Source organism: Calidris pugnax, unplaced genomic scaffold (genome assembly GCF_001431845.1).
Source record: "Calidris pugnax isolate Ruff unplaced genomic scaffold, ASM143184v1 scaffold252, whole genome shotgun sequence".
Lineage (NCBI taxonomy): Eukaryota > Metazoa > Chordata > Aves > Charadriiformes > Scolopacidae > Calidris > Calidris pugnax.
This window is the reverse complement of record NW_015091118.1, coordinates 1,319,446-1,342,507: the sequence shown is the minus strand read 5'-3', so window position 1 is coordinate 1,342,507 and position 23,062 is coordinate 1,319,446. Positions and strand designations below refer to the sequence as shown.

The following is a 23,062-nucleotide window of genomic DNA, read 5'->3' as shown; positions in this document are numbered from 1 at the left end:
CCAAAGCACCTTGCACCCTGCCTGCACCACCAGCACCACACACCTTTCAGAAAAACCCACTATAATAGATATAGACAGGAGATAATTTGGCTGTAACTTCAAGATAAGGTCCCCAGAGACCCTGCTCCTTCCAGCCACACCACCTCTTCGTTTTGGCTGCACACTAGAATTCTGGGAAGTTGAGGATATCCACACAGCAGATTCACGTCACTCATTTCACCACCAGGTCTTACTCGGTTGGTTTTGTCTCCAGCCTTTCCCCTCCTGCAAATCTCTCTTCACTCCCGGGCTGCAACGCAAGGTCTTTTGTCCAGAAGGAACAACAGGACCCAAAGGAATAATGTCTGTTACGCAATGTTGTAAGCGACATTCTTCTGTGGGTTAGGCTTTTTCTGCCACCTCCATCTGCCACAGCTGGATGGAAGGGACCAGAAGTTGCACAACCCGACACGTGCTGGAAAGCAGCCTCTTCCCTAATGAAAGCCACAAGCTCCTTCCCTCATGCTCCCCGAAAAGCAGCTGTGTACGAAACCGCACCGTCGCACTCCCACGCTGGCCGTGTACACACACACCAAGGGTCATGTCCCACCACAGTCACCAGCATCTGCACGGCTTTACCCTGCAGAGCCTTCAGCACCACCACAAACCCAACCAGACCGTGCTCCTCCCTAAACCTCATCCACAAAACTGAGCCACCATCAGGGACACCCATGCAAAGGATAACTATTTTGGATTTGAGGCAGAAGGAAGGAGATTCATCATCGTTGTCCTCCTTGGCCAGGCTGCGAGACACCCACCTTCTCATTTACAGCCTGCGCCTACCAAAAGGAGGTCACTTTGTAATGAGCATGAGACAAATAGATTTCCACAATAACTTTCCAGCTCAAACGCTGTGAATTGTGTCACCAGCCTCGTGCATTAACCCTCACCCACACCACAGAGCTGAAGCGATGAGGCTGCTGAAGGAAACGCAGTCACAAGCCAGGGCAGAAGGGAACTCGGCTCTTTCACCCAGGCAAAAAGCCAAAAAACCCACAGAAAAATGTGATCTTTCCACTCCAGCAAGAGCACCTCTCTGCACGGCAGTCCTGCAGCATCCCTTCCCTGCAAGGGTCGCTGGCTGCACACACGGCTCCTCCCGCGGTCCGGGATCCAGAGCATTTCTGGATTGCTATCAACGTGGGTGGATGCGGGGAGGGAAGGGCAAGGGAGCAAGCACAGGCCAAAGGGGAATTAAAAAAAAAAAAAAGGCTGAGAAGAAAAAGGAAAACGGATAAAAAAAACCCCAAAACCAAACCAAAATGAAGCAAGAATAATTCTCTTTGAGGTATCACACCAGAGTGGGCTGACACTGTGGGACACTGCACAGTTTTAATCTTTTAAATTGAAGGGATGTGACAGAGCAAATGTTTTTCATCCCGACTAGGAGACTTTGTCCCAAGGCTAACGGCAGCTGGTTACACTCAGGTGTTTGAGATCTTGACACACAACCCTGAAAGAAAAGCGTTTCAGTCACAAAGACTGCATTAGCAGATTCTTAAATACATACACACTTGGACATTTTTCTTTAGGGTACAGCTTACCAAAGGAGATGGCATGAGCCAGACAGACCGTGCCAATGGGGCTAAGGAACATCTCACATCTGTTCATTCCTTGCATTTCCCCACTTTTACACAAAACTATTTGGACTGCCAACATTTGTTCGTTAACAAAATGGGCAGTCTACCCAAAAAACACTACTTGCAATTCAAAACTCAACATAAGGCACTTTCATTTAGTACAATATGCAGAATTCTCTCTTCATGTCTCAGTTTGCCATTTATTCCACCAAAGGCAAGCGCAGCCTTGCTGCCCCCCCAGCACAGCCAGCTACCCCCAAGCATGAGGCAACACACAAGCACCAGCTCCTATTGCACAGCAATTTGTCACTGCTTGTAAACAGATTTTGTGTCTCACGGAGCCTATCTAAAGCAAAGACAAGACTTCTTGATAATTTCTATATATATTTCTAGTTCTTTCTGGATGTATTTCTGTATTACATTATGACAGAAATCAGCAGTGGAGTATCCTGGACAGTACCACAAATCAAAGAACAAACAAAAGAACAACATGGGGTTGGAAGGGACCTCTGGAGATCATCTAGTCCAACCCCCCTGCCAAAGCAGGTCCACCCAGAGCAGGTTGCACAGGAACATGTCCAGGTGGGTTTTGAATGTTCTCCAGAGATGGAGACTCCACCACCTCTCTGGGCAGCCTGTTCCAGGGCTCTGTCACCCTCAAAGTGAAGAAGTTCCTCCTCATGTTTAGATGGAACTTCTTATGTTCAAATTTGTGCCCATTTCCTCTTGTCCTGTCACTGGGCACCACTGAAAAAAGACTGGCCCCATCTTCTTGATACCCTCCATGTAAGTATTTATAAGCATTGCCCAGATCCCCCCTAAGTCTTCTCAAGACTAAAAAGACCCAATTCCCTCAACCTCTCCTCATAAGAGAGATGCTCCAGGCCCCTAATCAAAAATATCAAACATGGTATTTTTTTAATGTGTGTGCATATTTATCCTCCCAGCAGGGGAAAAAAAAAACACGTAAAAACCAAGACTAGAAGTCAGAACATGAGAATATTTTTTGGTTATGCCAACAACAGCTTGCAGGACAGGTCCTACATGGCATTTTGGATTTTATTCTTCCTTATGTGACAGTCATTATAGGCACTGCCCTGAAGTGGGACTGCAAGACCAAACTCTCCCCATCCTGCAGAGCTCTGCATAAGGAACTTTTGCAGAAGCATCATCTTAAGACTTAACTTTGAAAGCAGATTTACAAAGTCACCGGTTATTCCTCTCTGAAAACAGAGGGTTTGCCACAACTTTCACAATTTTATTGCAGTGAGCTACCTCCAGCAAAAACAAGCAAATTCCAGCTTTCAAACACCTTTTCAGACTACTCCATTCTCCAGCCTATTTAGTTACTCTCCAAGGGAAGAGAAATCTTCACCGTTAATGTGTGCGCCGCTGCTCCCTTTGAGCATAAGCACCTCTGCCTCTGCAACAGTCACGTGCAGAACAACTTAAATTTAGCCAACTTGAACTGGATACTTGTGTGATAAAAAGCAAAAGAGAAGCTGCTGTGGTGGCAAAGAATCCAGGCAGGGGAACAAGGGGAACGAAACTGGCTTCATCTGGACTGGGATATTTGCTGAGCTGGCAGTACTCTGAATTGCTACAGATGATGGTGAAAGGAAACGCGTTATAGCTGTAAAAATCTAGGTTTAAAGGAGAAGAGTGGTGGAAAGAAAACGTGAGGCAATTTTGTTTTAGGGGTATAAAAGGAAAAAAATTAAAGTTGTAGGGTGAAAAGAGAGGGAAAAGAGGAAACGCAGAAGGATATGGGATGAATCTGGGATGAAGATGTCTGGGTGGATGCTGCTGGAGCAGCAAGGCACGAGCCCAGCCAGCAGCACTGCAGAGAGGAGCATCCCTGCCCAGCACAGCAAAACAAGAGCTGGAGAAACACAGCCCAGAGGGGACAATGGGAAGAACAAACTGGTAAAAAAACCAAAAACCTATCCCTAACCCTGGAAGGACACCCGCCAGCTACCTGCAGAGACAAACTCAAAAGCTTTTAGGTTACCTCTGCCAAAAGGCAGAAAATGCTCTATTTTCAAAAGTGCAAAGGAGATGCGTATTCCGACAAGGCTGCAGCAGATCTGGGAATATTAATTCAAAAACAGAGCACAAATGGGGTTGGAGTGCAAATCTCAGTGCCAGCCTGAACAACAGGCACCACGACCCCAGCTAACACGTCCCTCTGTAATAAAACACACATTTGTAAGTCACAAATAGGCTTTGAAAAGCACAAAACAACCCAAGACAATCAGGGAAAATTAGGTATTAACTACAAAGTATCCCATTTGTGGTGCAATAAAGGGACAGGTTTGAGCACTGTTTTGCCATAGAAATGTAGGTTGGCTCACAGCAAAGACAAGTGCTCCACATCAGAAAAAAAAAAAAAAAGCCTTTGTACCCTTTGGAGTGAAGAACTTCACTTCCAGTGGAGAAATCCAAGTTTTCACCGTGGGCTGGTCAATCTGCTGCCTGTTTCACAGCTCTAATTCTGCTGCTCTGCAGTAGCCTCACATCCTGCCCGGGGTTACAGCTGGCAGATCCAACTTCTCACTTAAATTGGTTTGAGTTTCTTTTCTTGGCAACTAATAACCTCTCTTTCCCCCCCTCCCACAGAGCTGGGTAACTGAGTGAGACTCCCCAGGTACAACACATGAGTTGCAGATAACGAGCATCACACAGAAAGCACTACGTTTGCATTTCTTTGTACATTTATTACTCTTAAACAGTCCCGTGAAGACAGCGTGTGCTCTTTGGAGCAGGTCTGTCCTCTCATGTCTGCCCCAAAGCCAGCAAAATAAGGTCCAAGCATGGTTATGAACGTCATCCCCTTCACCCTCAACACAAGCGTAATACTCAAACAGATCCAGATCCCAGTTGTAATGAGCATGTAGGGATTAGGAAGCCACAATTAAAAGCATAATACCGAGTTAAATTACTCACTCATCATGCTGTTACAACAACCAACAATTCAAATGTGAAAATGACTCAAACATCACAAAAAAAAAAACCAACACAAAAAAAAGACATTGAGGTGCTGGAGCGGGTGCAGAGAAGGGCAAAGAAGCTGGTGAGGGGTCTGGAGCACAAGTCTTATGAGGAGAGGCTGAGGGAGCTGGGGTTGTTCAGCCTGGAGAAAAGGAGGCTGAGGGGAGACATTGTCACTCTCTCCAACTCCCTGAAAGGAGGGTGTAGAGAGGTGGGGGTTGGTCTCTTCTCCCAAGTCACAGGCAACAGGACTAGAGGAAACGGCCTCAAGTTGCACCAGGGGAGGTTCAGATTGGATATTAGGAAACATTTTTACACCGAAAGAGTTATTAAGCATTGGAACGGGCCGCCCAGGAAAGTGGTTGAGGCACCATCCCTGGAGGTATTTAAAGGATGGGTTGACATGGTGCTGGAGTACATGATTTAGTGATGGTTTTTCTGCAGAGTTAGGCTGATGGTTGGACTAGACGATCTTAAAAGTCCCTTCCAACCTAGACAATACTATGGTTCTACGATCAGCTGGGTTATTTAAGAGCAGCGTTGCAGACCCTATACGTTTGGCTTCTCTGCTTTACATACTTCTACGTTTCTTCTCACTTTTGTTATTTCCTACTTATTGATGCCTCAGTGTGCACGATACGAGTTTTCTTTACGCCAGGCTGTACAGAAAGTTGTATGAACACCAACAACATAAATACAAGTTCTACTTTGAGAGATTATATTAAACTTACTTGTTTGGGGGGCCTATCATGTTGAAAGAGGCCTGTGGCATTTTTAAAAGGTCAGAGTTACAACTCGAAAGCTCCATTCAACATTTAACTATTGCATGGAGGGAGTGTCCAAGGACGTCTTCCACCACATGCAGACCCAGATGTTCATCCTTCAAATTTCAAAGGGAGAACAAGTTGTGCACAAACAGGACGCATATTTTTCTCCTCTCCTCATCATTAAGAGTAACTTCAAATCTGTATCGTGGTAACACTTAAATCTGAGCCAGGCCAATGGCCTGACTGTACTCTGTACTATAGCAAAAGAAAAAATAAATCAAACAAGCATTATTTTCCATCTTGAAGCACTCAGTACAAAGAGGCAAGATGGGAAAAAAACAACAAAGTGATTTGCCCAAGGTCAGAAATTTGGGAGTAGCCACCACCTGGCCAGACCTAAGCCTCAAGCTCTTTTTGATGGACTCTTTTACCTCCCCAGCCTCCTTCCCCCTGCTGCTCCCAATTCTGCTTTGCTTTTCTTTACTATCCATGTTCTCTCTTTTCCTTCTTTTCATTCTGCAGTCCTGATACGTGCCTTCCAACGTGCTGGTGTCATGCTCTCTACATGCATTTTTGTCTTTGTCTGTCAGGAAAGGTGCACCATGGCTGATATTTTTCTCTGAGAACTATTTCTGGGCTGCATTCAGGAAATTCCCCCTTTTAACTACAAAGTCTTGTATGACAGTTACAGCTACCAAAATCAAGGAGATAATTCTTTCTTCTAGTTTCTCCTCCTACCCACTCCACAGTGCTGGAGGACAGGTCACTCATGATGGCTCAAGCTTTCCCTTTGGGATTTCCACCTTCTCTCCATGTGGACAGGCCACATCCCACCACTCTGCAACTGCCCAAATTCTCCCCCCGCTGCTAATGCCTTAGTGTCACCTCCATCCCCAAACTCTAGCAGAAACACCTTCTATCCTAATTTAAAGTTCTGCAGGCAGCAATTGAACTGGTGAAGCTGTGAACAGCAAAAAAATACTATATTCTCTTGTGCTGCAGGTTGGTAGACTCCCAGACAGCAAAAGCAGCTCTGAAGCTCCAGGAGCTAATGATACATATCTAGGAAGCTTTCCAGCTTAAAACAGACATCATCCACCTCTTCTTGAACCCTCTCCTCCCTTTGCTCCAGAGGACAGCCTTTCCCTCCCCAATTAGCAGCTTTTCTGTTCCCACAGGTCACTCTTGTGAAGAGCTGGCTTAACCTCCGTTGGCCAGAGAGCTCTTTCCTGCACAAATACATCAGTGAAACCTTTAAAAAAAAAAAAAAGAAAAAAGTAAAAAAGAAGTCCCTTCAGGATTAATCCAACCCAGCATCCCCTCACATCTCAATTACTGCTACTGTCCTTCTCTAGGCCTTGACAGACCTCATCTTGGATCACTGGCAGCCCCATTCAAAAAAAGAAATCCCATTGAATACACTTTTCCTAGTTTTCCTGATTTGCATCTTCAGGGTTTCCCATTGTTCTTCCTTCCATGGCTCCCCAACACCTTGTTATTGCTTTTCAATTTTATTTCATAGCCTAGCCTACATCCCACTAATTATCCTCAAGGCAAAAGCAGCCGTGTCAACCACCCTCTCTCGTGTGCGGTCACCTCTCCCTGCAAACACACACTGATCTGTCTCCTGCTCAAAAAATACTGCTGCTACTGGGCCTTTCCCTGCCCATTTGTGACTGTGACTTGTTGTCACCCACAAGAAAGCACTGAGCTCTGGCAGTTGGCACAGTTATTGCGTTTGCACAGTTATTTGGGACACAAAGATGGGCCATGGGATGCTGCAGCACGGCACAGCAGCAAGAGGCAGAAGTGGTCCTGCTGGGTGGACCAACCTTCCTTTAAAGGAGCAAGTCTCCCCTCTTGAAGCTTATCTGATTGTCCCTAAGTGGAAATGCTAGGTTTTTACTCCCATGCCACCCATTTTCCTCCAGGTCTGATCCACAGAGAATGCCAACCCCTCACAGCTCAGGAAGGCTGAGATGCTGATGGTGAGTTGAAAGCACATGGCTCAGGTTCCTTGCGAACAACAGGAGAGCAGGGGATTACACAGAAGGATTTGAAGTGTCACGAGATGTATTTTTGATATTTACAGGGATTTCTGTGTCTGTTCAGAGGGAGCCCTTTCCACACAAAATCAGAAGTGTGATGGAGAGTATCTTGACTTTCCCAGGAACAGTCAAAAATAGCCATTATGAGCTTGTCTTTTGCAAGTGGACAAATGACCCCAATCACACGCTGAGGCACACTGGGAACCACTTCAGGGTTGGGATAAGATGACAGATGTTCTTTTTTAAAACCAGAAGTTGGAGAGTAGAATGTCAGAGCCTTGGACAAAACCCTTGAACACCAAACAAGCTTGACAAAACAACCCGTACAGCAGCACTCCAGCCCCCGAGAACAACCCATGTGCCCAGCAACACGCATCGCTCACACACCAGAAATCCAGCTACTTTCAGTGCACAACTTTTTTCAAACATTTCCCTATGTCACAGTACATATTAAGATCCAATTAGCACATTCTCCCTTTAAAAAAGGCACACAAATTACGAGCCCTTCCTTCATAAGGAGCTGGGGTTGTTCAGTCTGAAGAAGAGGAGGCTGAGGGGAGACCTTATCGTGCTCTATAACTACCTGAAGGGGGGGTGTAGAGAAGCGGGGGTCGGTCTCGTCTCCCAGGTCACAGGAGACAGGACAAGGGAAAATGGCCTCAAGTTGCACCAGAGGAGGTTCAGATTGGATATTAGGAAACATTTATTCACGGAAAGGGTTATCCAGCATTGGAACAGGCTGCCCAGGGAAGTGGTTGAGGCACCATCCCTGGAAGTGTTCAAAAGACGGGTTGACATGGTCCTCAGGAATATGGTTTAGTGATTTTTTTTATTGCTTATTTCTTATTTTTTTGTCAGAGTTAGGTTGATGGTTGGACTAGATGATCTTAAAGCTCCCTTCCAACCTAGCCAATTCTATGATTCCTAGTACATAGATGCTGGTTACAAGAAGGCTTTCTCCGTAACAATTCTCTTCTTAAGTCATACCAATCACCTTGTCCATTTGAAAGGTGCATTTGCAATATCAGAAGAAAAAAACACCCCCGGTATTAGCAATGTATTATTAAAGAAAAAAACACCCCCGGTATTAGCAATGTCAGAACCACTAGCCGTCAAAGTTGTTTGCATACTGTTATTTTTTTCTGCACAGCGCTGCTTGATTTCCCCGTAACACCTTTCCCTGACAAAGTGCCATTAACATGCAAATGAAAAGTTCACACTCCTCCTTCCCACGGTCCTACTGGAGATGGCACACAATTAAAGTCATAAGCGAAGGTAATGAAAGGATCAAAACAAGACAGGTTGGTTACACATGTCACAGTAACGCTTGCAAATCAGCCTCTCCTCTAATTACCATGTTATTTCCAGGAGGAATCGATTACAGCAATATGGATGAATGGGATCCTAAAACTGAAAAATGTCCTGGATTAAACATTAATGCAGTCATTGGCTGTTATCGATATATATATATATTTAATGGAGGGTGGAGCCTAGCAAAATATAGAACTGATGGGGTTTTAAATATCTAGAAAGACCAGAATCCTGGACACAGAGGCTTTTAAATAGTCCCAGCGATGCAACACACCAAAAATATAAATCCATCCACCAGGATGTAATTATACTTTGTGTTTTGTTTTTATTGTAAAAATTGGTGTGAGCATATAGCCAGGCAGACAGCCAAGCCTCCAACTGTGCTCTATTGACTTCTGAGGTCTCCATTAGCCCAGGGTGCTCCAAAGAGAAATACTGTTTTCCCCAGACCAAGCCTAAGGATGATACAATGCAATCTCCTCTCCATACCAGGCAAGCTTTGGATGAGCATTGCCAAACAAGCATCTCAATTCAACAAACTCCCCTCTCTTAGAGCGTTATATACACTTTAACCCTGTTTTCTAAGGAAAACAAGCTTTTGCAATAATCTAGCCTGGCCAATAGGTCAAAAGCTACCAAAGGAAAAACTGTTTCAGCAAAATACAAAATGATTTCTACAGTTTTTGTGACCACCAGGCAGCTGGGATGAGCCCCAAGTCAGCATCTGTGCTGTAACTAAGTTGGGCTGACCCCTGCTCTTCCCATTTTCTTTTGGTTGCAGCGGGCTGGTTGCTCAGGACACCAATGCCTGTCCACCAAGAGCACACATAGCAGCCATGCATTTCTTCTGCAGACGTTCCTGTCATAGCTTCCAATTGTAGCTACTCATTTATGTTACCAGTTTCTGGACCTGTCTTGGTTTTTTGTAGTTCTGAGCCCTTGAAGTTTCACCACTTGGCCACTGGAGTTGAAAGTGCTCAAAACCTCTCCAAATGTGTTCCCGTGTGGAATGCAAAAGCTGATGAACCTCTTGTTAATACATCATTTGCGACTTGAGCCTTGTGTCCAGTCTATTAAAGCAGTAATGTGTTATAGTGAACTGGCAGATTACACCCCACACAGGGGCACTGTTTTGTCTTACTACCTTTCAGGAACTAACCAAGATGTCCAACTTAGTCTTATACAAGGTTTGGCCTCACTATCGAACTGTGATACAAGCATCTCAGAGCACTTCTGAACCTGCCATCTCTCTCCAGTGATGGTGTCTTGGACCTACAATAATAACATTCAACTTTAGACAACCCAACTTAGGTGCCTACAAATCCAGGGGGAAGCTAAGCCTCCATCATTCAGTGAACAAACCCAACTGAACACAACAAAGCCTTAGCTGATATCTTCGCAACGGTATTTATACTTTCTGAAAGGATCCTCACTACAAGAAGGACACTGAAGTGCTGGAGCATGTCCAGAGGAGAGTCACCAAGCTGGTGAGGGGTCTAGAGAACAAGTCATATGAGGAGAGGCTGAGGGAACTGGGCATGTTTAGTTTGGAGAAGAGGAGGCTGAGGGGAGACCTCGTTGTCCTCTACAACTACCTGAAAGGAGGTTGTAGAGAGGTGGGTGTTGGCCTGTTCTCCCAAGGGAATAATGACAGGACCAGAGGAAATGGTCTGAAGTTGCGGCAGGGAAGGTTTAGATTAGATCTTAGAAAGAATTACTGTACTGAGAGAGTGGTCAGGCACTGGAACAGCCTGCCCAGGGAGGTGGAGTCACCATCCCGGGAGGTATTTAAGAAACATGTAGACATGTCTCTTCAGGGCATGCTCTAGTGCCCAAGATTGTTGGTTTGTGTCTGTTTGTGTTTGGTTTTTTGAGGTTGGACTCAATGATCCCTTCCAACCATGAGGATTCTGTGTTTCTGTGACTTCAGTTTGAGAGTAGATTATCTGGGTTATAGTTTCAAGTCTTTTGGATGCACAGAGGAAAGTCCAAATGACTGTGCCTTTTGCCTCCGTAAGAGGAGAACATTACACGGAGAGTCACCCCAGCCTGAGGAACCCCTGAAATCATATTGTTGTGCCACAGCATTCGAATGAAGACATGCAGAAGTGCGTAAGTTCCACAAGAAGACCCCCTGGGAGCAGGCAGGGCTCTTTCTTCTCCGCTGGAATTGAACCCATCTCCCAGCATTGCAGGACTGGCCACAAAAACGCCGTGTTCCACACGAGAGCCGCTCAATCCCCAGGGAGCACTGATCACATCAAAGCTAAAAATCCCAATTCAGGTAGTGTCATTTTGCCTTCCTGTTTCCCTGCCTCTGCTGTCTCCACCACACACACACAGTGTCATTCCTCTTTTTTTCCCCCCCCCTTCCTTTCCCCTCGCATACGGCTGCCAGCTGCAATATCCGTCACGGAGCACCTCACTGAGAGCTGGTGGCTGCTCAAGGCAATATTTACACTACGGCTTGCATTACAGTTTATAAAATTCTTTGGAGCTCTCCCAAAGGAAAAGCCCCACGTAAATCAAAGTTATTATTGTCATCCACAGGCTAAGTCCAGTCAAGAATTTACTAGCGCTCACCGTGGATGGAGACAGCGGATGTTTGGGATGCTGATCAATATGCAGAGAGGCTGAGTAATAAACTTCATTAACATTGCCCATAACACTTTTCAGCGCCATACCATAAATCGCTGATGAATATTCAAGGCATTCTCTGAGGTTACCTCCATTTCACAGATGGAGACAGAAAGTTTAGAAGCAGCTCGCCTTATAAACACAAAGCAGATGCAGAATTCAACTGGCTTGCCTTCAAAGTCCAAAAATACGTCTTTCTAGACAAAACTGCAAATTATATGATTTATTCTATGGTGTAGGCGAGAACTTGTAGAGTAGGGTTGATGGTTGGACTTGATGATCCCAAGGTCTTTTCCAACCTGAACGATTTTATGATTCTATATAGACTGATTTGCAGTGAAATTAAGGAGGCTGTGATTCCTCAAAAATCACTAACGGCTGTTCTCCCCCCAGGTTACAGCCCTGGTTACCCACGTTGCAGTAACACCTACAGGCTGCAGAGAACTGCAGATTCTCACCGTACACAGCAGGGACTAACAGACACAAGCCCTATCCCAAAAAGCTTGTCTCGAACAATAAAATCCAATCCATACATAAACTACAGAAACAGTCGAAAAAAGAGGAATAAGTCAAAAAACTGCATCAGAGGCAGAACTGGGAACGGACTAGTCCTCCAGAGTGTCAGACACACACAGCTAAACTCATTAAATAAGCATCACCCAACGTTGCCCAGGAGATATTTTTAAAGCCTTTTTCTGCATCTCCAAGAACTGATGCCATCAAGCAAAACGAGGAATACCGTGAAAGATGTGCTAACGAGATGGAAAGAATTTTTATGCAGTTTCACACCTTTTCCAGCAAGGAGTTTGACATTTAAGCGGGATGGCCGGGTTACCAATGGCTACTCCACCAATTGATGCAACAGACTCACGGCCACGGTGACTGACAGCCGCAGTAAACAAACAATATTTCACTCCAGGTTCTTCCTCCCTGTGGCAACAGCTTTTGTAAAACTGCAGAACTTAATGAGAGACTTTATTTAATATTTATTTCACAATCAGCCTCCTTTATTCCAAAGGAATTAGCCTCAGCACACAATGAGTGTTTTCCCTGGTTATTTCGTTGTGCAAGTCAATACTCCATTTATTTTTAATTTCTTCAGTTACGGATTTCTAACTAGGGGGGATTTGTTTTAAAGATGCTGGGTTTAATTATTATTAAATACCAGCTAGCCACCTGCATAGCTGCAAAGTGAATAATTCTGGGGACACTGTTAAAAAAAAAGAATAATTTTTAAGATTGGCTTCATCCAAGCAGTTTCCCAATCCAAAGGTAAAAGAGGTTAGAAACAGCACTGATCTAAAAGGGATGGTCATTGACAAAAGCCTGAAGGTTTATGATGAATAAGGTAAGTTACTAATGATGGAAGCACAAGTGTCTCTGGCTACGCAGCAGCTTGAGAAGGAGCTTCCAAAATTCCTGGTCCTACAGCCATATCTGCAGCAGAAAGTTCACGAATGGTCTGCAATAACCACGTGTTATGGCACAGGATGGAGGAACCTCAAGCATCTCCAGTGCCAGGATGTCCAACGTGACCCAGCAGACACTTGTCACAGGCCATGCATTTGAAGACACTTTTGTCAACGCTTCCTGGTGACATACAGGGACTGATGACCCGCACAGCTAAGTGCAAGTGCATCAAGACACAGGTTTCCTGCAGAACTGTGACAACAGTTCTTAAAAAAAAAAAAGTGTTAAAAAAACCCACAAAAACTACTTTAAAAAAAAGAAAAAAAAGGAAAGAAAGATGAAAGATTTCCTAGCAGGGGAAGCTCTCTACATTAACAAAAGTAGTTTCCAGGGTTGACAAACATAATGGAAATACTGAGAAGTACCTCAGGATGACAATATGGATATATTTAAGTTTGTTTTCTAGTTTTGGGGGGGAGGCAAAAGAAACTTCAGAATTTGGGGTTAGCCACTGCTAAAAAGACACAATTGGTTTCTTGACCGAACACACGCTCCATCCCTGGGAGCAATGGTCAGCGCATGGCAACACCCAACAGCAGGTCATGGCACACGAAACCTCAGCCCTAGGGACACCACAAAGCGGTTTCCAGCCAACCTGCATCCTCACACCTCCCTCTCCAAAATAGGTCGAGTAGAAATCCGTTCGCTCAGGGTTAACAGCTCAACTCCAGGGGTTCCCCTTTGCCTGCTGAAAATGAAGAGTTAACAGAAACCTGTGTTTATCTGGGAGTTTTCTGTATACACACACTCATCCATCCATCTGAGCAAAACACTACTACCATGTTTTAGAAAAGCAAATGCTGATGGCTCGAAGAAAATGGGCACAGTTCCCTTTTTAGAAGGAACAAATTGTTCCGAACAAGGACAAATGCAATAGAGAAATCAGGCACCGACTTTGCTTCTGATGTTTCAAGCTTCTGGTACATGCAGCTCTCATACAGTCTCTGCACCATTTTTTTTTTCTTTTATTTTTAATAGACCCAACATTACTCAAGAATCACCCCATAACTACCTAATGCTCTCAAGAGCAAATATTTACAGCGGGGATTTTTATATTATCAAGCTATGTGAGAAATTAGAGGGTGCCACAATCTTCTGTTGGCTACAGACAGGAGGCAGCTATTGTCTGCAGAGCTGGATTAACTGAGATTGTGCAGATATTCTCTGCACTTGAGCATATTTTAGATAGAAAACATGAAATTAACTGCAAACCTTACTAAGACAATCCTTTTAGAGTGAAAATGCTTTTCCGTAGTTATGCGGCAGAAACGGGGATTACAGAGAAGAGGAGCAGACCCCAAACCCACCATCACATAAATTGAACATTTCAGTCTGCAAAGCTTGTGGCTCCACCTCCACTCAACCAGGACATGGAACCAAATGCTGGAACCAGCCATCCTCGGCAGCCCAGAACATACAGAAATCCTAAACCTGCCCCTAAGCTCCTGTGAAACCTACAGATCACTCCAGTCTTCGCTGGGGTTTTAATTATACTCATTACCACAGGTTTACCCGAGTTAATACCTTTTCTCCACAGGACACACTGCACCATGAACTTCAGGGGAGACACAAGAATAAAAAGGCTAAAGTTTTTTCTCTTAATCTTTTTCCTGATACCCAAAACTAAACTGATATCCCCACCCTGATTTCAGGCTACCCGATTCTCACCTCCAAAGATTATTTGTCTCAGGATGGAATAATCTGATGTCTCGAGAGGACTACCAGGGACACAAAATGAGTCAGGAAAGCTTTTTCAACCCTATATTTATTTTTCAGGTATTTGAGTTAATAGCTATAAAGCAAGAACGACGACGACAAAAAAAAAAGGGATTATTTTTTAAATGTCAGTCATCTCCTCTTTCAGTTAATCAAGTTCAGTAGCCATTATAATAAACCTTGAATCTCCAGTATTGCAGAAGACGGAATTTAAAACTCCCTTCTGCCATCAGAAAGCAGCAGGAAGATATGACCACACAGCATGGAGACCCCCGAGGGGATTTCTTGAGGTCAGTAACAAGAATTCAGGTTGCCCGAGAAACAAATTTATATACAAGTTTGTCTTCCTATGTTTTTAAGAAAGGATGTTATTTTAAGTAAATATCCCCATGCTACAGCCCCAACTGTCATGAAAACACCACACATTAGACCCTGGAAGTATAAGAGATGGCAAACATGGAGAAATTCTCACTAATTAGACATGAAGCTGGCTTCCTTTAAAAACTTGCTAGATAAAAAGCCTTGACTGATCTATTTTCCATTACTCTGAGTTCAGGCAATGAAATTTAAATCACAGAGAAGTGCTAATGATTATTTTTCAAGTCAGCTTTTCATTACTGAAAGCATTCTTCGCAACACAGCAAACCCAAGATGTGGGGGGGGAGTTAGAAACATGATTTCTTTTCTAATCCTGGCAATCCCTTTCACTTGTTCTTTGATCACCAGTAAATCTGAACACTCACTGGCAATCACCTCTCAACTCAAGGCATTGGTCTTCACCCTGAATATGGATCTGGAATTTTTCTGGAGCACAGATTTTTCTGGATCTCTCACCACTTCAGTATCCATGGACGAGTGGGTATTTGGAGCAAAAGAGTGACTGTTGGAAAGACAAGAGAGCTTGACAAGTTCCTGTGCCTCAAGTTTCATCCACCACAGGGCAAAGCATAGGTGGGCTGGTTTGCTAATCAGATACACATTCTTCCCCCCCAACATCTTTAGTAATCTGTTCCCTACTGGCATCACATCTCCTGATGTGACGAGGAGCCTGAGGGGAGACCTTCTCACTCTCTACGACTACCTGAAGGGAGGGTCTAGAGAGGTGGGGGTTGGTCTCTTCTACCAAGTCACAGGTGATAGGACAAGAGGAAATGGCCTCAAGTTGCGCCAGGGGACTTCAGACTGGATATTAGGAAATTTTTTTACACTGAAATGGTCATTAAGGACTGGAATGGGATGCCCAGGGAAGTGGTTGAGGCACCATCCCTGGACGTATTCAAAAGACAGGTTGACACAGTGCTTAGTGACATGATTTAGTGATTTTTTTTTATGGGTGTTAGGTTGATGGTTGGACTAGATGATCTTAAAGGTCCCTTCCAACCTAGACAATTCTATAATTCTTCAGACACAAGTCTCCATTTATGCCCATTTACAGCATCCCCCAGATTCATTTGTAGTCAGGGCATACCCAAACTCCCAAAGATTATTGCTGAACATCATGAGGTAGAACAAAAGCAGAGGGGGGAGGAGAGGTGGGGTGGCTGCACTGAAGCAAGGAGAGGCTTAGGCAGATGGAAAATAAGCATGGAGAAAGCAGATGGAAACAAGTGTGCCAGCAGTTCCCCCTGAGCTGGTACCATCTCAGTAGTGACACTCCAGGTGAAACACACCATGCAACCCCATACAGCTCTGCTGGAGGGCAATAAAGCTGGTGAAAGGGATGGAAGCATGTCCCCCACGGAGCAACTGAGGACTTTGGGCTTGTCTAGTTTGGAGAAAAGGAAGCTGAGGGGTGACCTCATCACTCCCTACAGCTCCCAGAGAGGGGCAGGGGAGGACATGGGGATGGGGGGGACATGTGGAGAGGGAGGTGCTGAGCTCTTCTCCCTCAGATCCAGTGACAGGACACATGGGAATGGTTCAAAGCTGCACCACGGGAGGTTTATACTGGACATTGGGAAGCATTTCTTTACCAAGAGAGTGCTCCAACACTGGAACAGGCTTCCTAGAGAGATGGTCAGTGTCCCAAGCCTGAGGCATTTAGATAAGGCCCTTAACAACACACTTTAACTTTTGGTCAGCCCTGAATTGATCAGGCAGTTAGGCATCCTTGTAGGTCCCTTCCAACTGAACTGCTCTATTCCAACCACTTGATTACTCTGGAGAGGACTCCCATACTGCCACAGCCAGGGAAGGGAGCGATCCCTCCCTGCTGAAGCAATAAAAGCTCCTTTTCTTTAGGTGTGAGGAGTTTGGTCCAAAACACTCTGGGAAGCACACTCAGCTGATTGATAGTGCGGGATGTGAGTCCTGTACACAGTCAGATTCCTTTTCTTCACTGCTTCAAACAAACTGGCACCAAGGCTCAGCACCAGCCTACGGGATGGCAGTTCCATGGCAATCCCCATTGGCAAATAATAGGCCGGATTTCTATCAAGACATACTCCCATTTCAAATGCACACACGCTGCCCTTTGAGTTACTGACTTTTTGCTTAATCAGCCAAGCAGAGTTTAGTTTTTGGCAAGTCCACAGCGGAGGAGAAGTGGTGGGTTGGACTGTTGCGGTCCCACACTAAGTCCCTCTCTCCACAGAAAGCATCTTCAGCAGGACAGAGTCACCCAAGCACTGCTTGACTTGGGTACACATTGGCATCTCTAACACCTTTGGGTTTTTACCCCCCCCTTTTAAATTCACCCTGCAGGACAGTCTTTTGAGAAACCATGTGCAAGCTCATCTCTTTTCATGCCAGCACAGCCTTGCCTTTCCTCCTCTTCCTCTTCCCTTTCCCATTACTCTTTTCAAGGTCTAAAAGAAAACACTATTCAGATACTTAAAGGTTACAGTTAACTTTTAGTTCAGCAATACCTTTAGAAGAAAGCATTTGGGCTAAAAGGAAAGAAAATAAACAGCTACCCTGTGATCTTTAACAGGACAGCAGCAGATTTCCGTGAGGCTCTATCTATATGGAGCAAAGCAAGCCCTTCCTGAAGGTTTTCTGCTCTGTTTGCACAAGCAATCCCTAATTATCTCAGGAAACCAATAGCTGGGTTAGTTTTAAACAGGGGTTTAAATTTTGCCTGAAGTGCACCGGGGAAGCGTGCACCTCTGCACACAGAAAGGAGAGCAGTAACTCCAGGCGAGGGGAGATGACAAATAGCAATTAAGTCTCAAGCTGTTCGCAACCTAAATATCTATCCCCAGCTCAATGCAACAAAGCCCTCTTAATGATTTTTATCTACGCAGGGTGAAATCAAATGACACTACCTCACAAATCTCACTAATACCTTATGCAGGGCCAACGTTTAATGGCACAGATTAGTTATGAAACTGCTGCAACAGCAACAGACTTTAACCTGGACTTGGCTCTGCTTAAAATACTGACAATGATTTTAAGGGACAAGTTCATCCTTGTTCTGCCCTAATTATTTCAACTTATTAGCACCTGAGGAATATTCGACTCAGCCACCCCAGCTGAACCTCATGATTTAAGCACCAGCTAACCAAGAGGCACCAGGTATATGACAAACATGACAGATCAGTTCTTTCCTCGCTGTAAGAGAGCCATTAAAAATAAAATGAGGATTTAGTTAGTTATTGACAGAATCACTGGGGGGGCAGGAAGCTAAATGACTTGCTGCAAAATGAAATTACAGAGACTAGAGAGTCAATCAAAACATTGCCTTAGGTCATCTCATCTGTCCTCCAGCCAAAGCAGGGCTGTTGTTGAGCATCTCTGCCCCAAGGGTTGATGTTTTTGGTGTCGGAAATCCATCCGTAAAACAGAAGATGACTTTATTGTCTCCAGAATCTCCTGCTCTGAAATCTTGCGAGCATCCATGAGAGCCTCCTGGTTCAAACAGCCTCATGACTGCAAGGTGTGCCCACCCTGTGCTACCTTCTGCTCTCCTGCCGTGCCAGCCACACTACTGCAATGAATTTCTCAGACTTTTGCATTGCCTGGGTGGTTATTTGGCATGAACTAGCTCCTAGCACATTCCCCATTCCTCTTCCTGTGCTTGCCAAGAGCAAGGCTTGCTCTCAAACTGCTGGTCCTGCCCTAAAAAAAAAAAAAACCAAAACCAAAAATCCCCCACGCAATATGCTCTTTTAAAATTAGAAAAGGAACTGATATAATTCCCAGCTATTGTCATATTGAAGGTGGTGAGACACTGGAACAGGTTGCCCAGAGAAGCTGTGGATGCCCCATCCCTGGAAGTGTTCAAGGCCAGGCTGGATGGGGCTTTGAACAACCTGCTCTAGTGGGAGGTGTCCCTGCCCATGGCAGAGGGGTTGGAACTGGATGGTCTTTAAGGTCCCTTCCAACCTGAACCATTCTATGATTCCATGATAATTTCTTGTTTGTCTATATTTATGAAAATGCCACCCACAAAAAAAAAACACAACAGCTGCAGATACACCTGCCTGGGACATATCACAAACCTTAGAGCAAGCGCCTCAATTTGCCAATGGATGGATGCCAGCTTGGCCATCATGGCAAAGACCAAATGAGGACAGCTCCAGAGCTACAACCAGGAGCTCTACAGTTTGCATTGGAGAGCCTCAATGCTCCAGCTCAAGCTGGGAGCAACATCTACCACCTGCAGCTGGCTCAGTTCCTCCCTGAAGAGCTTTCTTCATTCATCCACCTCTCCCTTTAGAAACTCCAGTTGCTTCACCAGACCCCAACTCCAGGCTACAAAAATCATTGCCCTCTCACAGCTTGGCTCTGGAGCAGAGAAGAAAGTGAAACTTAAGAGGCAGCAAGCCTGTTCCACCTCTGGCTCTTCCCAGTTCCCCTTATTTCACCAGTCTTTGGGTCCCCCTGTACATGAGGCTGGAAGACACCCCAAGGGTCCCATGGCAGCTTGAACCTCTTCCTACAACAGTCCTGGGATGGACAATTTAATGCAGCACAGGGGACATAGATGATGCTGATAAAGCCAACTCAAAAAGATGCAATTTCTGGCTTTACTAAGAAGCCAATCAATGCCATCAAACTGAATTTGCTTAAGAACAAGATTAATATACAAGAAAACCATACGGGGTATGACCACAAGACCATCCAGCCCAGAATCCCCTTTCAGACAGGGGAAAATTTAAAGAAAAATTAAGACCAGAGAGAATAATTAGTGCTGCCTTCCTGAGGTAGTCTCTGTGCCTCTAGCAACTGGCATCTCAGGGACTTGTTGAATCATAGTAAAGCCATACATTGTGGTTAGCTCTGTGCAGGATCAGGACACAAATTACTCAAGAGGAAGGGCCCCTTAGCTCATCTGTGCTTTTTCACAGTAATCACTCATCTATTGAGCGATTTGCAGCTTTTTGGTCCATTTTTATGTGTCTATATTTCTCTTCCTGCAAGGCAGAATTTCATCTCATTAATATAATAGTTTGATTTTTACTCCACTTCTTCCTTTAGTATAATACAGCTTGAAAATGCTTGCTCGCATCGTCACAAGTCTTTTTAAATTTAACAAATGTAATAAATTTGGAAAAAATAACAAACCAAGCACAAATATCAAGACATATAAAGACGAAGGCAGCATCAAAAAGCGGGATACGACAGAAATTGCATTATTTAAACACAAAATCCCTGGCCATGGATTCCTTGCTTGTTCTCCTCAACTTCTGTATCAATATTTCCCAGAACAATTCCCAGGCTACACTTTCAAATTATCACTTCATTTCCAGTCCCTTCTCTCCGTAGCTCACAAAGTCACTGCTATAAAACTTCTCCTTTTACAGCCAAGATGGGAAACTCTCTGTTACGTTACCCGTTCCCTCCCTTGTAAAATAAAAGAGGAAAAATGCCATTCCAGGAAATATAAATGTTAAAAAAAAATAAAAAGACCAACCAAACAAAGGCAACTCCTGCACACAGTGTTGTCCTTCCTCTCTGAGTCAGTAACAAAGAGGAAGGAAGGAAAAAAAAAAAACCCACCCCACAGATGAAATAAATGGAAGGAGGAGGTGTGGATGCAGCGTGTTTATCCCACTTGAAGAGGGGTGGCTGTAAAACGCTGGGCATCGCCTACGGACACCCCAACCACCCCCCTGGGTGTTTACAAACACTTTGATCAGACCAAAACAGGGAGTTTCATTGTCCCCACCGAGCTCATATCACCCGTCCCCCCCAGCGCTGCCATCCCAGGGAGAGCCTCTGCCAGAGGACACCCAGTGCCAGTTACACAAGAGAAGCGCAGCAGCAAAATAGGCAGCAGAGGGAAAGAAAAATAAATAAATAAATAGGTAAATAAAATATCAACTCGGCTGCACACTCTCTTCCTCCTCTCGGAACAGCCTCCAAGTCGGGCTCTGGAGTGGATTAACTTTAAAGGGCACTGAAAGATGTTGACAGATTTGGATGTGAGCAGGACCCCTCTGCGTCGCACGCATTTCACTGCCACCAGCACAAAAATGAGATGTCTGGGGTGCACGAGCAATCGCAGTGATAACGTAGTCATAAAAGGGGAAAAAAAACTCCTGATGTCAGGCACTAAAGAAAAAAAAAATAAAAATCAATTATCTTGCTCTAACATCATAGCACCGGTCCCAGTAAAGGTCTGAACTGCACCTCGCAAACAGCAAGGGGCAGGGAAACAAACGAAAAAGCCCCACGAATACAAAGCTCTGCCCAACCAGAAAAGTTTTTCACAAGTTTAAAAATCTATGCGCTTCTTGTGTTTCTGATAAAAGGGACAAAGACCAGAGCGCTAGTTTGGAAGTCAAAATAAACCACCAGGCTGTCCAACCCCCAATTTTTAGGATGCACAACTCATGAGATGACTTGGAAGAGAAACCTGGACCAAGCGCAGGCAGCCGGAATCGCCAATTTGACTGGAATTTGAGTCAATTCCCCCCATTTCCCTGAAAGGGGAGGGGAGGACCGGGGGTGTCAGAACACAGAAGCTATGTGACGTAGCCCAGCAGCACCCCAAAACCTATCCTAGAACAGACTTCGCTTATCTGACTTTTAAAAAGATTGATTTTATTATTTCTTTTTTTTTTATTCCAGGTCTCGCAGGCGCTCAGCAACGCTTAAGGACAGCAATTAAAAACCCCATATTATTTTCCCCCCAATGTTATACGGTGCAGAAGATAAACGGGCCCCCCCCCCCCCCCCCGCCTCCCCCGGTGTCCGCCGCTCGGGACCGCGCTATTTCGGGGCACCCGGAGCATCCCGAAAGTTGCGGGAGGCTCCCGGAGGCTGCGGGACGCGGAGGCACCAACCGGAGGGTATTTCTCTAATTGAAGGGGGTTGGGGCTTGGGTTGGGGTTTGGGTTTCTCCCCCTTTACCTCCCCGTTTTTCGGTAATACCGGGAAAAAGCGGCGCAGCCCGGCTCGGCACCGCTTCTCCCCGCCGGGGAAAGGGGCAGGGAGGGGAAGCGCATCGGGAGATGGGGGGGATTTAGGGAGGGTAAAAGGGGGGGGGAGAACTACACAAAACCACACACACACCAAAAAAATAATAAATAAAAAAATAGAAGCAGCGCAGAACTCACCTGGTTTGGGATTTTTCCTCCCTCTCCACGACCATAAAACGAGGCGGGGATCCAGGAGCCGGTTACCGGCGATGGGAGAAGGCTGGCGGTCCCACGACGGGGCTAAGGGGGCTGGGGGGGGCGGTGCAGCCCCCTCCTACGCACCCGCGCACCCAGCCGCGGGGAGAGGCGGTGCAGGCGCCCCCGGGGATGGGTGCGAGGCAGCCCCGCTCCCCCGGGGATGGGTGCTGGCCACCCACCCGGTGCAGGGCAGCTCCCGGGGATGGGGGCGAGGCAGCCCCGCTCCCCCGCGGATGGATGCCGAGCACCCCCCTCCCCGCGCAGCGCTGTCCCCCGGGATGGGCGACAAGCCAGCCCCGGGGCAGGACAGCCCCCCCCGCTCCCTCCCGCCCCGGGATAGGTGCAGCGGAGCTCGGTGCCTTCAGGGATGAGTGCGGGAGGCGGGGTGCGCCCCGGGGAGGTGCTGGGGGGCCGGAAGGGAGGCGGGAGCAGGCCCCCCCTCCCCGCCGTGGCCGGCGCTGGCAACGGGAGGCGGCACCGGGCGAGCACAATGAACGGCGGCGGCGGCACCCCCGCGGCCGCCCGCTGGGCAATGACATCACCCCTCTCGCCCGCCGGGGCGGGGCCAGCTGGCCGCGCCGTCGCCTCCCCATTGGCTGGCGCCGGTATGCCGCGGAGGGATTCTGGGGGCTGTAGTCTCCCGACGGGAGTCGCCGAAAGACAGCGAAGGGGGGTGGGACTCGATTTCCCGGCAGGCCCCGCGCCGCGCCGCCGCAGTGGGGAGGGGGGAAGGCGGCGGTGGTGGCGGCCATGTTGATGGCGTGGGATGCTTTGGGCTCTGGAGGAGCGGCCGGGCAGCCGGGTTAAGATGTCGGAAAAGGGGAAGGACGGGAGGCAGTTGTTGGCTCAGGGTGGTGGGAAGAGCTTGCGGGAGGGAAGGGGGAGGCTGAAGGGGACGCGGCGGGTTGCGGAGGGCCCTCGAAGGACGTCGCGCAGCG

The 23,062-nt window shown here is 46.3% G+C and overlaps 1 protein-coding gene across 1 annotated transcript in view; it reads right to left on the bottom strand.

Annotated features, from left to right (window-relative positions):
• The window catches only part of RAB30 (RAB30, member RAS oncogene family), a 66,049-nt gene extending 43,413 nt beyond the window's left edge, over positions 1-22,636 (bottom strand). Inside the window, exon 1 of the mRNA XM_014958336.1 lies at positions 22,065-22,636. The gene's annotated coding sequence lies outside the window, so the exon portion shown is untranslated. The remainder of the gene's footprint in view (positions 1-22,064) is intronic.
• Positions 22,637-23,062: the final 426 nt, after the last annotated feature.